General features: G+C 48.1%; 1 protein-coding gene across 1 annotated transcript in view; it reads right to left on the reverse strand.

Annotated features, from left to right (window-relative positions):
- The window catches only part of DMD (dystrophin), a 4,179,683-nt gene that overhangs the window by 3,212,231 nt on the left and 954,452 nt on the right, over positions 1-13,000 (reverse strand). The window lies entirely within an intron of this gene.

Genomic DNA, 13,000 nt, shown 5'->3' on the forward strand with positions numbered 1-13,000 from the left:
GACTAAAATTAGGTTTAGGGTTAGGGTTAGGGCTAGGGTTAGGGTTAGGGCTAGGGTTAAGGCTAGGGTTAGGGTTAGGGCTAGGGTTAGGGTTAGGGCTAGGGTTAGGGTTAGGGCTAGGATTAGGGTTAGGGCTAGGGTTAGGGCTAAATTTAGGGTTAGGGTTGGGGCTAAATTTAGGGTTAGTGTTGGGGCTAAATTTAGGGTTAGGGTTGGCGCTAAATTTAGGGTTAGGCTTCTTTCACACTTACGTCGGTACGGGGCCGTCACAATGCATCGGCCCGACATACCGACGCACGTTGTGAAAATTGTGCGCAACGTGGGCAGCATTACATTGAACTTTTTTTGTGATGACGGTCCGCCAAAACACTGATCCAGTGCACGACGGACGCGACGTGTGGCCATCCGTCACGATCCGTCGGCAATACAAGTCTATGGGCAAAAAACGCATCCTGCGGGTACATTTGCAGGATCCATTTCTTGTCCAAAACGACGGATTGCGACGGATGCCAAACGATGCAAGTGTGAAAGTAGCCTTAGGGTTAGGGTTGGGGCTAAAGTTAGGGTTAGAGTTGGAATTAGGGTTAGGGTTTGGATTAGGGTTAGGGTTGGCATTAGGGTTACGCTTGGGATTAGGGTTAGGTTTGGGATTAGGGTTGAGATTAGGATTAGGGGTGTGTTGGATTTAGGGTTTTGATTAGGGTTATGGTTAGGGTTGACATTAGGGTTGTTTTGGGGTAAGGGTTGTGATTATCGTTAGGGTTAGTGATTAGGATTATGGATCGGGTTGGGATTAGGGTTAGGTGTGTGTTGGGGTTAGGGTTGGAACTAGAATTGGGGGGTTTCCACTGTTTAGGTACATCAGGGGGTCTCCAAACACGACAGCCAATTTTGCACTCAAAAAGTCAAATGGTGCTCCCTCCCTTCTGAGCTCTGCCGTGCGCCCAAACAGTGGGTTACCCCCACATATGGGGCATCAGCGTACTCGGGATAAATTGGACCACAACTTCTGGGGTCCAATTTCCCCTGTTGCCCTTGTGAAAATAAATACTTGGGGGCTACAAAATCTTTTTTGTGGAAAAAAAATTTATTTTTTATTTTTATGACTCTGCATTATAAACTTCTGTGAAGCACTTGGGCATTCAAAGTTCTCACCACACATCTATATAAGTTCCTTGGGGGGTCAAGTTTCCAAAACGGGGTCACTTGTGGGGGGTTACTACTGTTTAGGTACATCAGGGGCTCTGCAAACGCAACATAACGCCCACAGGCAATTCTATCTAAGTCTGTATTCCAAAACGGCGCTCCTTCCCTTTCGAGCTCTGCCGTGCGCCCAAAAAGTGGTTTACCCCCACATATGGGGCATCAGCGTACTCAAGATAAATTGAACAACAACTTTTGGGGTCCAATTTCTCTTGTTACCCTTGTGAAAATAAAATCTTGGGGGCTACAATATCTTTTTTGTGGAAAAAAAATATTTTTTATTTTCACGACTCTGCATTCTAAACTTCTGTGAAGCACTTGGGTATTCAAAGTTCTCACCACACATCTAGATAAGTTCCTTGGGGGGTCTAGTTTGCAAAATGGGGTCGATTGTGGGGGGTTACTACTGTTTAGGTGCATCAGGGGCTCTGCAATCGCAACATAACGCCCACAGACCATTCTATCAAAGTCTGCATTCCAAAACGGCACTCCTTCCCTTCCGAGCTCTGCCGTGCGCCCAAACAGTGGTTTACCCCCACATATGGCGCATTAGCATACTCGGGATAAATTGGACAACAACTATTGCAGTCCAATTTCTCCTGTTACGCTTGTGAAAATAAAAACTTGGGGGCTACAATATCTTTTTGTGGAAAAAAAATATTTTTTATTTTCACGACTCTGCATTCTAAACTTCTGTGAAGTACTTGGGCATTCAAAGTTCTCACCACACATCTAGATAAGTTCCTTGGGGATCTAGTTTCCAAAATGGGGTCACTTGTGGAGGGTTTCTACTGGTTAGGTACATCAGGGGCTCTGCAAATGCAACATAATGCCCGCCCACCATTCTATCAAAGTCTGCATTCCAAAACGGCGCTCCTTCCTTCCGAGCTCTGCTGTGCGCCCAAAGAGTGGTTTACCCCCACATATGGGGTACCAGTATACTCAGGACAAATTGGACAACAACTTTTGGGGTCCAATTTCTCTTGTTACCCTTGTGAAAATAAAAACTTGGGGGCTAAAAAATCTTTTTTGTGGAAAAAAAAATATTTTTTATTTTCACGACTCTGCATTTTAAACTTCTGTGAAGCACTTGGGCATTCAAAGTTCTCAACACACATCTAGATAAGTTCCATGGGGGGTCTAGTTTCCAAAATGGGGTCACTTGTGGGGGATTTCTACTGTTTAGGCACATCAGGGGCTCTTCAAACGCGACATGGCGTCCGATCTCAATTCCAGACAATTCTACATTGAAAAAGTAAAACGGCACTCCTTCTCTTCCAAGCTCTGCGGTGCGCCCAAACAGTGGTTTACCCCACATATTGGGTATCAACGTACTCAGGCGAAATCACACAACAACTTTTGTGGTCTAATTTCTCCTGTTACTCTTGTGAAAATAAAAATTTGGGGGCAAAAAATCATTTTTGAAGAAAAAATGCGATTTTTTTTTTCTCGGCTCTACGTTATAAATGTCTGTGAGGCACCTGGGGGTTCAAAGTGCTCACCACACATCTAGATAAGTTCCTTAAGGGGTCTAGTTTCCAAAATGGTGTCACTTGTGGGGGGTTTCCACTGTTTAGGCACATCAGGGGCTCTCCAAACGCGACATAGCGTCCAATCTCAATTCCAGCCAATTTTACATTGAAAAAGTAAAACGGCACTCCTTCTCTTCCAAGCTTTGCTGTGCGCCCAAACAGTGGTTTTCCCCCACATATTGGGTATCAACGTACTCAGGAGAAATTACACAACAACTTTTGTGGTCTAATTTCTCCTGTTACCCTTGAGAAAATAAAAAGTTGTGGGCAAAAAGATCATTTTTGTAGAAAAAATGCGATTTTTTATTTTCACGGCTCTACGTTATAAACTTCTGTGAAGCACATGGGGGTTCAAAGTGCTCACCACACATCTAGATAAGTTCCTTAAGGGGTCTAGTTTCCAAAATGGTGTCACTTGTGGGGGGTTTCCACTGTTTAGGTACATCAGGGGCTCTCTAAACGTGACATGGCGTCTGATCTCAATTCCAGCCAATTCTGCATTGAAAAAGTCAAACGGCGCTCCTTCACTTCCAAGCTCTGCGGTGCGCCCAAACAGTGGTTTACCCCCACATATGGGGTATTGGCATATTCAGGAGAAATTGCATAACAAAATTTATGGTTACATTTCTGTTTTTACACATGTGAAAATAAAAAAAATGGTTCTGAATTAAGATGTTTGCAAAAAAAAGTTAAATGTTCATTTTTTCCTTCCACATTGTTTCAGTTCTTGTGAAGCACGTAAAGGGTTAATAAACTTCTTGAATGTGGTTTTGAGAACCTTGAGGAGTGTAGTTTTTAGAATGGTGCACACTTTGTTATTTTCTATCATATAGACCCCTCAAAATGACTTCAAATGTGATGTGGTCCCTAAAAAAAAATGGTGTTGCAAAAATGAGAAATTGCTGGTCAACTTTTAACCCTTATAACTCCCTAACAAAAAAAAAAATTGGTTCCAAAATTGTGCTGATGTAAAGTAGACATGTGGGAAATGTTATTTATTAACTATTTTTCGTGACATATCTCTCTGATTTAAAGGCATAAAAATACAAAGTTTGAAAATTGCAAAATTTTAAACATTTTCGCCATATTTCCGTTTTTTCCATAAATAATTGCAAGTAATATCGAAGAAATGTTACCACTAACATGACGTACAATATGTCACGAAAAAATAATCTCAGAATCAGCGGGATCCATTGAAGCGTTCCAGAGTTATAACCTCATAAAGTGACAGTGGTCAGAATTGTAAAAATTGGCTCGGTCATTAAGTACCAAATTGGCTCTGTCACTAAGGGGTTAAACTTAAATAATGCAGTAGCAAACAAATATATAAAAGAAAGCAATAACTGTATGGAATAAAGTGCATATGTACTGTATATTTATCCAGGAAATTAGAAATAAAAAAATTATCATATGGGAATGAGGACCCCAAGCCTTTCACCACAGGAGATGGCTTCCTCATATGTCAGTGAAACATGGTAGTGGCAATCAACTTATGTGGCGCTTCATCATTAGTGCTATTGGTGTTGGGGAGCAATATTTAATTTATGGAATCATGAATTCACAGATGTATTGCCCTATTTTGATAAAGAAGATGTTACCATCACTCTACGGCCTTTGTAGATGTGCACATTTCCATAATGACTATGATCAAAAACACACACCTGTTGCATTTCTGAAGAAAAGGGTGAAAGTGATTCACTTACCAAGTATGTCTCTTGATCTCAACCCAATTGACATATATGGGGAATTCTGAACAGACAAGTTGCGCATCGCTTTCCAGCCAACACACATGCTCTAAACGAAGTAATTCTCGAAGAATGAAAAAGGCAGATTTTGCAATCTATTGCCATCTTGATCATTCCATGCCAGGAAAACTTGGCACTGTCTTTAAAAATCATAAAAATCATACATGTCATTCAAAACACTAGGTATTATAGCTTTTGATGTGGGGTGTATTCAATTGTGCATCAACTAATTTGAGTAAAACTGAAAATTTTGTAACAAAATTAATATTACTAACCTTACTCCTATGCTATGAGTTAAAAAATGTTTTCTGAAACTCATACTTTTAGCATCATAGTTGTGCAAGTGTATGATTACAAAAAGTACTGATAAGTTGTAACCTTCTACTTAATGTGAAAATGTTTTGATTATACTATTAGGTGGCCTCAATAAATAGTGATATTCAATGGGTCAATTGTTATGAGGATATTTCTGGAGTCCTTGCTGAAGTCAGAGTCATGCACCAGTCTTTGTACAGCTGTGAGGATGATAGATGTAACAAGGGAAATTCTGGTGTGTGACATCGCAGTTGAGTAAAATTGCTTAGCAGCACTGTCTGGTGGTCAGTAGTGTTGAGCATTCCGATACCGCAAGTATCGGGTATCGGCCGATATTTGCGGTATCGGAATTCCGATACTGAATTCCGATACTTCCCGCGTATCGGATACCGGAATCGGAAGTTCCCAGAATTCAAATTGAACGCAGCAGCCAATGAGGAATGAATGAAAGTGTGGGCACATCCTGTTTAGCATGGTGGGCATGTAAGTACTGGCAAGGCTTGGATTGGCTGCTGAAATGATGTCACTCTGCACTATAAAAAAGCGCTGCCGCCATTTTGCGCTCACTCTGCTGTGATTTCAGTTAGGGACAGGACGCTGTGTTCTAACTGAGGGCCAGTTGAGCTAGCTAATTGCTTTATTTTCCTTTCCAAAGGCTAATTTAGCAAAACGCTGTGTGTTCTTCACTGTTCACCTTGCTCTTGCCTTGCAGCGCTGTTTTAACAGCGTTCTGCAAGGTCTCTGTGTGTGTGTGTGTGTGCAGCTCACTCTGTAGTCTGTGTGCAGCCATATACCCGGTTGTATTCAGCTCAGGGGGGGTTCACACTGCCTCACACAGTTGTTCTTTTTTGCTCTTAGTGCAGCCTGCTGCACATTTTTTCTCAAATTTCCTATTAGTGTTTTTCCACCAGTCTCCAGCTCTATTGTGGAAAAACACTACATAGGATAACCTAGAGGGGGGTTTTTGGGCCTTGCAGCGCCGTTTACGGCTGTCTGCACGGTCTCCGTGTGAGCCCAGCTCGCCCTGTAGTCTGTGTGCAGCCATAGCCGGTTGGATTCAGCTCAGGGTTCGTTACTGGCTCATACCTTGAGAAAAATTTTCCTTTTTTTCAAATAGTGCAGCCTGTTTAAAATTTGAAAAAAAAAATTCCTATTAGTGTCTTTCCACTCGTATCCAGCTAAATAGTGGAAAAACACTATATAGGATAACCGAGAGGAGGGTTTTTTGGCCTTGCAGCGCCGTTTACGGCTGTCTGCACGGTCTCCGTGTGAGCCCAGCTCGCCCTGTAGTCTGTGTGCAGCCATAGCCGGTTGGATTCAGCTCAGGGTTCGTTACTGGCTCATACCTTGAGAAAAATTTTCCTTTTTTTCAAATAGTGCAGCCTGTTTAAAATTTGAAAAAAAAAAAAATTCCTATTAGTGTCTTTCCACCAGTCTCCAGCTCAATTGTGGAAAAACACTACATAGGATAACCTAGAGGTTTTTTTGGGGGCCTTGCAGCGCCGTTTACGGCTGTCTGCACGGTCTCTGTGTGAGCGCAGCTCGCCCTGTAGTCTGTGTGCAGCCATAGCCGGTTGGATTCAGCTCAGGGTGCGTTACTGCCTCATACCTTGAAAAACAATTTCCTTTTTTTCAAATAGTGCAGCCAGTTTAAAATTTGAAAAAAAAAATTCCTATTAGTGTCTTTCCACTTGTATCCAGCTAAATAGTGGAAAAACACTATATAGGATAACCTAGAGGAGGGTTTCTTGGCCTTGCAGCGCCGTTTACGGCTGTCTGCACGGTCTCCGTGTGATTTAAACTAGCTCTGTAGCCCGATCTGCACCAAAAAAAAGGTTAAGTTCACCAAACACAACTTACACTTGTGTAGGCCACATTTGAAAAATAATAAAGTTTAGTCCACAATTTACAACATTAGTGTTTCTTACACCTGTTAGGAGGAGCATTACAGGAATAAGCACACTAAGGCCTTAGTACTTTTCTGCTTATCTTTATCTGTCAACCAAGATGAAGAGGGCAGGGAGTAAGGCACGTGGGCGTGGGCGCGGAGCAGGGAGAGGAGCAGGGAGAGGATGTGGTGATTCTGTGCCTGCTGCGGGCGCCGGTGACTCGTCGTCACTCAGTTTCAGCAGGGAACAGTCCTTCATGCGCAGCTTTGTCGGAGAGCGCCGTGCACCGCTGCTGCGTGAAGACCAAATTGAAGCCGTTGTCGGGTGGATGGCAGCTAACGCCTCGGCATCGACTTCAGTTAGTGCCACATCCTCTCAGGCACAGAGCACTGGAGAGCAGCCATCTGTCTCTTCACCACCTGCCAAATTGGCCAGGCAGTCAGAGAGCCCAGGACAGGAGCCGTCTCTACTTCTGTTCTCTGAATCTCTTGGCTTGGAAACAGGGGGCCAGCCAAGCAGCATTGGAGAAATGGAAGAAGAGGCAGTGTGCAGTGATGCCCAACACCTTTTTCTCTCTGACTCTGAAGAGGCAGGTGGGCCAGTGCCTCCGGTGACCACAGCGCAGTACGCATCTGATGATGAAACTCAGGTGCCGCTTTCTCGTGCGTACTGTGCTGCTGAGACTACCCAGGAGGAGCAGTTGGTGGCAGAGGGTAGTGGAGATGATGAGGTCCTTGACCCATCGTGGCGTGAGGAACAGGAAGGTGGTGGGAGCAGCTCAGAGGAAGAGCTTCCTCTTACGGGCCAAAGAGGGAGAGGGAGGGGGAAGACTGCGGAGCCTGTAGCCTCCACTTTGGCACCCGTTAGGAGCCTGTCTCTTTCCAAAGCCAAAAAGGGCGCTCCCAAGACTTGCAGTGCCTGGTCCTTTTTTGACACAGTTGCAGATGACATTTGTTTTGTCAAATGCAAGCTGTGTCATCATAAAGTAAAAAGAGGGAAAAATGTCAGCAACCTCAATACCACAAATATGTGGAAACATGTGCGGACCAGGCACGCGGTGGAGTTACAGAAACACACTGAAGATGTAGGCCAACCAACAGCGGCAGCTACCACCTCTTCAGCTCGTGTTGCCTCTTCCTCCAGCTCACGCACAGCTGGTTTGGCTTCCTCCCAGAGACCTTGTGTAATTCCACCCACAGCACCACCTTCCCAGTCATCCTCACACTCCCAGTCTACTCTACAGCCATCGGTAGTACAGGCATGGGAGAAAAGGCGGGCATTCTCGGCCAACCACCCCCGAGCACAGGCTCTGAATGCAGGCATTGCCAAACTGTTGTCCCTGGAAATGCTCTCGTTCAGGCTGGTGGAGACTGACAGCTTCCGTGACTTGATGGCATTGGCAGTCCCACAGTACAAGGTGCCCAGCCGCTTTTACTTCAGCAGGCAGGCTGTCCCTGCCCTGCACAGGCATGTTGAGGCAAACATAAAACATGCGCTACTGAACGCCGTCAGTAGCAAGGTCCACCTCACCACCGATGCGTGGACCAGTCAGCATGGACAGGGGCGATATGTTTCCCTCACTGCCCATTGGGTTAATGTTGTTGAGCCAGGTACAGATCGTGCGAGTGGCGCAGGACGTGTCCTGCCCACTCCAAGGATTGCAGGAATCCAGTCTGTACGCATCGACTCCTCCTCTTACACCAGTTCCTCTGATTCCTCTCTGCAGGATCCGTCACAGTCCACCCCCACATGGACCCGTGAACGTTTACCTATGACCGACATGAGCACAGCCGTGGCCAAACGTCAGCAGGCCGTCTTGAAACTAGTTTCATTGGGGCATCGAAGCCACACAGCGCAGGAGCTCTGGAATGCCATAAAGCAGGAGAGCGATGTGTGGTTACTGCCAGCGAATCTCCAGCCAGGCATGGTAGTGTGTGACAATGGCCGAAATCTGGTGGCAGCTTTGGCCCTTGGCAACCTCACTCACATCCCATGTCTGGCACATGTGCTCAATTTGGTTGTGCAGAGTTTTCTGAGGGACTATCCGGATCTTGATGCCCTGCTGCACAAGGTCCGCCTAGAGTGTGCTCACTTGCGGCGTTCCAGCTTGGCCAGATCCCGCATTGCTGCTCTGCAGCGCCGATTCCGCCTTCCGGAACACCGCATCATATGTGACCTACCTACCCGGTGGAATTCCACGTTACATATGTTGGAGCGGTTGTGTGAGCAGCAGCAAGCAGTTATGGAGTACCAGCTGCATCAGGCGCAAAGAAGTCGCAGTCAGCGCCGATCAGACTTCACAACCACAGAGTGGGCCACTATGAAGGACGTCTGCCAGGTTTTGCGTCCTTTTGATTATTCCACGCGGATGGCAAGTGCAGATGATGCACTAGTCAGCATGACTGTCCCCCTTATCTGCCTGCTTCAGCAAACTTTGCAAGGGTTAAGGGATGATGTGGTGGAAGAGGTGGAGGATGAGGAGTCACCTTTTCCATCAGCTTCTGGAGAGTCAGCGCCACGTGGTTCCTCACAAAGGGGTACGCAGGGGCCAATTTGTGAGGAGGATGAGGAGGAGTCAATGGAGGAGGAAGAGCTCCGTCCAGAGGAGGGAGCGACACAATTGTCCAGTGGTCAGTGTGTACAGCGAGGGTGGGGTGATGACGAGCGGGCAGAGATCATGTCTCAAGCAGGGGACAGCGTTTCTGGGCCGGTTGGCACTCTGCAGCACATGGTGGATTTCATGCTGCAGTGCCTGAGAAACGACCGCCGCATCGACCACATTCTCAACATGCCTGATTATTGGGTGTTCACCCTCCTCGATCCTCGCTACCGGGACAACGTCCAAAACCTCATCCCTGCGTTGACCCGGGAGCGTAAATTGCGGGAGTACCACGACACACTGGTGAATTCCATCATCTTCTCCTGTCCAACTGAGAGGAGTGCTGCTAGTGCTTTACAAAGCAGCTCAGTGCGTCGAGGCAGTGGGGGAGGCTCTGCCCAAAGAGGGAGCAGAAGCAGTGCCTCTGCCCAAGGCAAGCCCAGTATGGCACAACTCTGGCACACTTTTGTGTGCCCGCCCCAAATGTCTACACCATCACCGGCGGCTCCAGTCAGCAGGAGGCAACGGTTCCGTCAGATGGTGACAGACTACATGGCTTGCCCTCTTACTGTACTCCCAGACGGCTCTTCCCCGTTCAAGTTTTGGGTCTCTAAGCTGGATACATGGCCAGAGCTAAGCCAGTATGCATTGGAGGTGCTGGCTTGCCCTGCGGCTAGTGTCTTATCGGAACGTGTCTTTAGTGCCGCAGGTGGTGTACTAACAGACCGTCGCATGCGACTATCCTCCGATAACGTTGACCGGCTTACTTTCCTGAAAATGAACCAGGCCTGGATCTCGCAGGAATTTGCCACTCCTCTGCCTGATTAAGTAATTGGGTGTCATCCAGGTCTCCTGCTGTGTTCATCTTTCTACCACCTGAACTGCTATTCCTGGGCTCCAACACCGCCAGTTGCGGCTCAGAAGTGCAGGCTGCACAGTAAAAACATACGACCCAGTGTTATTGGGTTTCAGTAACGTCAGCTGATCCCCAGCTGTGTAGCCGGCAATGTGTCCTGCGACCGCCACGCTGGCACAACAACCTAAATGTAAGGGAACCTGTCCCCCCCCCCCCGTCGTTTGTTACTGAAAGAGCCATCTTGTGCAGCAGTAATGCTGCACAAGGAAAAGGTAGCTCTTTTTTTTTAGCTCTTTGCACACGCAGAACTTAACACTTATAAAATGTGTTCACTGATACCGTTATACCGTCCCGGAGCTGGGACTTTCCTTCGTAATGTGACGCAGCACAGCCGTCATTCCTACCCCCTTGGTGCCATGCGCTGCCTCCTCAGCGTTGTTTTAAGCTGTCACGGAGCCTGCGCTGTTCTGTTATCCCTTGGGCATGCCCTATTTGCGCTGCCTGTCTTCTGACATAATTTGGTGTCAGGCTGGCTGCGCCTGTGCGGCCGCGGTGCCCGAGATCCCGCCTCGCAGTGTCTTCTGATTGAGTCACACTGCGGGCCTGGGATCCATGGGCATGCGCAGTGCATATCTTCCCCTCGGGCTCTCGCTCATTTCCCTCCGCCTTCTTTAGACTGTGCGCCGTCAGCTGATCCCTAGCATGCCACGGCCGTGACACCGCACAGTCTGAAGAAGAGGGAAGGAGGGGAGTGAGAGTCGAGGTTATGCACTGTGCATGCCCATGGTTCCAAGGCCCGCAGTGGGATTACGTTAGATGAGACTGCGAGGTGGGATCTGGAGCAGCGTGGACGCACAGGCACTGACAGCCTGACACCAAATTATGTCAGAAGACAGGCAGCGCTAATTGGGCATGGCCAAGGGCTAACAGAACAGCGCAGGCTCCGTGGCAGCTTAAAACAACGCTGAGGAGGCAGCGCACGGCATCAAGGGGATAGGAATGACAGCTGTGCTGTGTCCCATTACGAAGGAAATTCGCACCTCCGGAACGGTTTATCGGTATAAAGGGACACATTTTTAGTGTTTACTTCGGTGTTTGCAAGGAGCATAATTAAAAGAGCAACCTTTTCCTTTTGCATCCTTAGTGCTGCACAACATGGCTCTTTCAGCTACAAACGTCTTGGGGGGGGGGTTAAAGGTTTCCTTTCAACTTGCTCCAATCAGGCTTCGGCCTACACTCTGTTCCTCTGCTCCTCCTGCTGTCCCTGGGCTCTAACACCGCCAGTTGGTGCCTGGAAGTGCTGTGTGCACAGTCAACAGTCGCTCCTCTGTTATTGGGGTTCAGTAACGTCAGCTGATCCCCAGCTGTGTGTGCGGCAATACCTCCAATCTGCTCCTCCTGCTGTCCCTGGGCTCTAACACCGCCAGTTGGTGCCTGGAAGTGCTGTGTGCACAGTCAACAGTCGCTCCTCTGTTATTGGGGTTCAGTAACGTCAGCTGATCCCCAGCTGTGTGTGCGGCAATACCTCCAATCTGCTCCTCCTGCTGTCCCTGGGCTCTAACACCGCCAGTTGGTGCCTGGAAGTGCTGTGTGCACAGTCAACAGTCGCTCCTCTGTTATTGGGGTTCAGTAACGTCAGCTGATCCCCAGCTGTGTATCCGGCAACGTGTCATGCGACCGCCACGCTGGCACAACTAAAATGTAAGGGGACCTGTCCCCCCCCCCCCCTAGGCGTTTGTTACTGAAAGAGCCACCATGTGCAGCACTAATACTGCACAAGGGAAAGGTCGCTCTTGAAATTATGCTCCTTGCAAACGCTGAACTACACACTCATGTAATGTGTCCCCTCACACCGTCCAACCGTCCCGGAGGTGGGACTTTCCTTTGTAATGTGACGCAGCACAGCCGTCATTGCTACCCCCTTGGCACCGTGCGCTGCCTCCTTAGCGTTGTTTGATTCCGTCATGGACCCTGCGCTGTTATGTTATCCCTTGGCCATGCACAGTTTGCGCTGCCCGTCCTCTGACATCATTTGTTGTCGTCCTGGCTGCGCCTGTGCGTCCACGCTGCCCGAAATCACACCTCGCAGTGTCGTCTAATGTGATCCCACAGTGGGCCTGGTATCCATGGCCATGCGCAGTGCATATACTAGCCTCTCACTCCCCTTCTTCACGCTTCTTCAGACTAGGCGGCGTCAGCTGATCCCTAATAGCATGCCACGGCCGTGACGCCGCACAGTCTGAAGAAGCAGGAAGGAGGTGAGTGAGAGGCGATGATATGCACTGCGCATGCCCATGGATCCCTGGCCCGCAGTGGGACTACATTAGATGACACTGCAAGGTTGGATCTCGGGCAGCTTGGACGCACAGGCACTGCCAGCCTGACACCTACATGATGTCAGAAGACGGGCACCGCTAACTGTGCATGGCCAAGGGATAACATTACAGTGCGGGCTCCGTGACAGAACCAAACAACGTTGAGGAGGTGGTGCCCGGCACCAAGGGGGTTGGAATGACGGCTGTGCTGTGTCACATTACAAAGGAAAGTCCCACTTCCGGGATGGTTTGACGGTGTGAGGGGACACATTATATGAGTGTGTACTTCAGCGTTTGCAAGGAGCATAATTTTCGGAGCCACCATTTTCCATGTGCAGTATTACTGCTGTACAAGATGGCTCTTTCAGCAACAAATGCCTGGGGGGGGGGGGTTAAAGGTTCCCTTTCAACTTGCTCCACTGCAGGCTTCGGCCTACACTCTGCTCCTCTTTGATTCCCTGGGTTTCAACACTGTCAGTTGCCACCTGGAAGTGTTGTCTACACAGAAAAAAACACTAGGTGATGTGTCAGTGGGGTTCAGCACCG

The sequence above is a fragment of the Ranitomeya imitator genome, chromosome 3, assembly GCF_032444005.1.
Source record: "Ranitomeya imitator isolate aRanImi1 chromosome 3, aRanImi1.pri, whole genome shotgun sequence".
Classification (NCBI taxonomy): domain Eukaryota; kingdom Metazoa; phylum Chordata; class Amphibia; order Anura; family Dendrobatidae; genus Ranitomeya; species Ranitomeya imitator.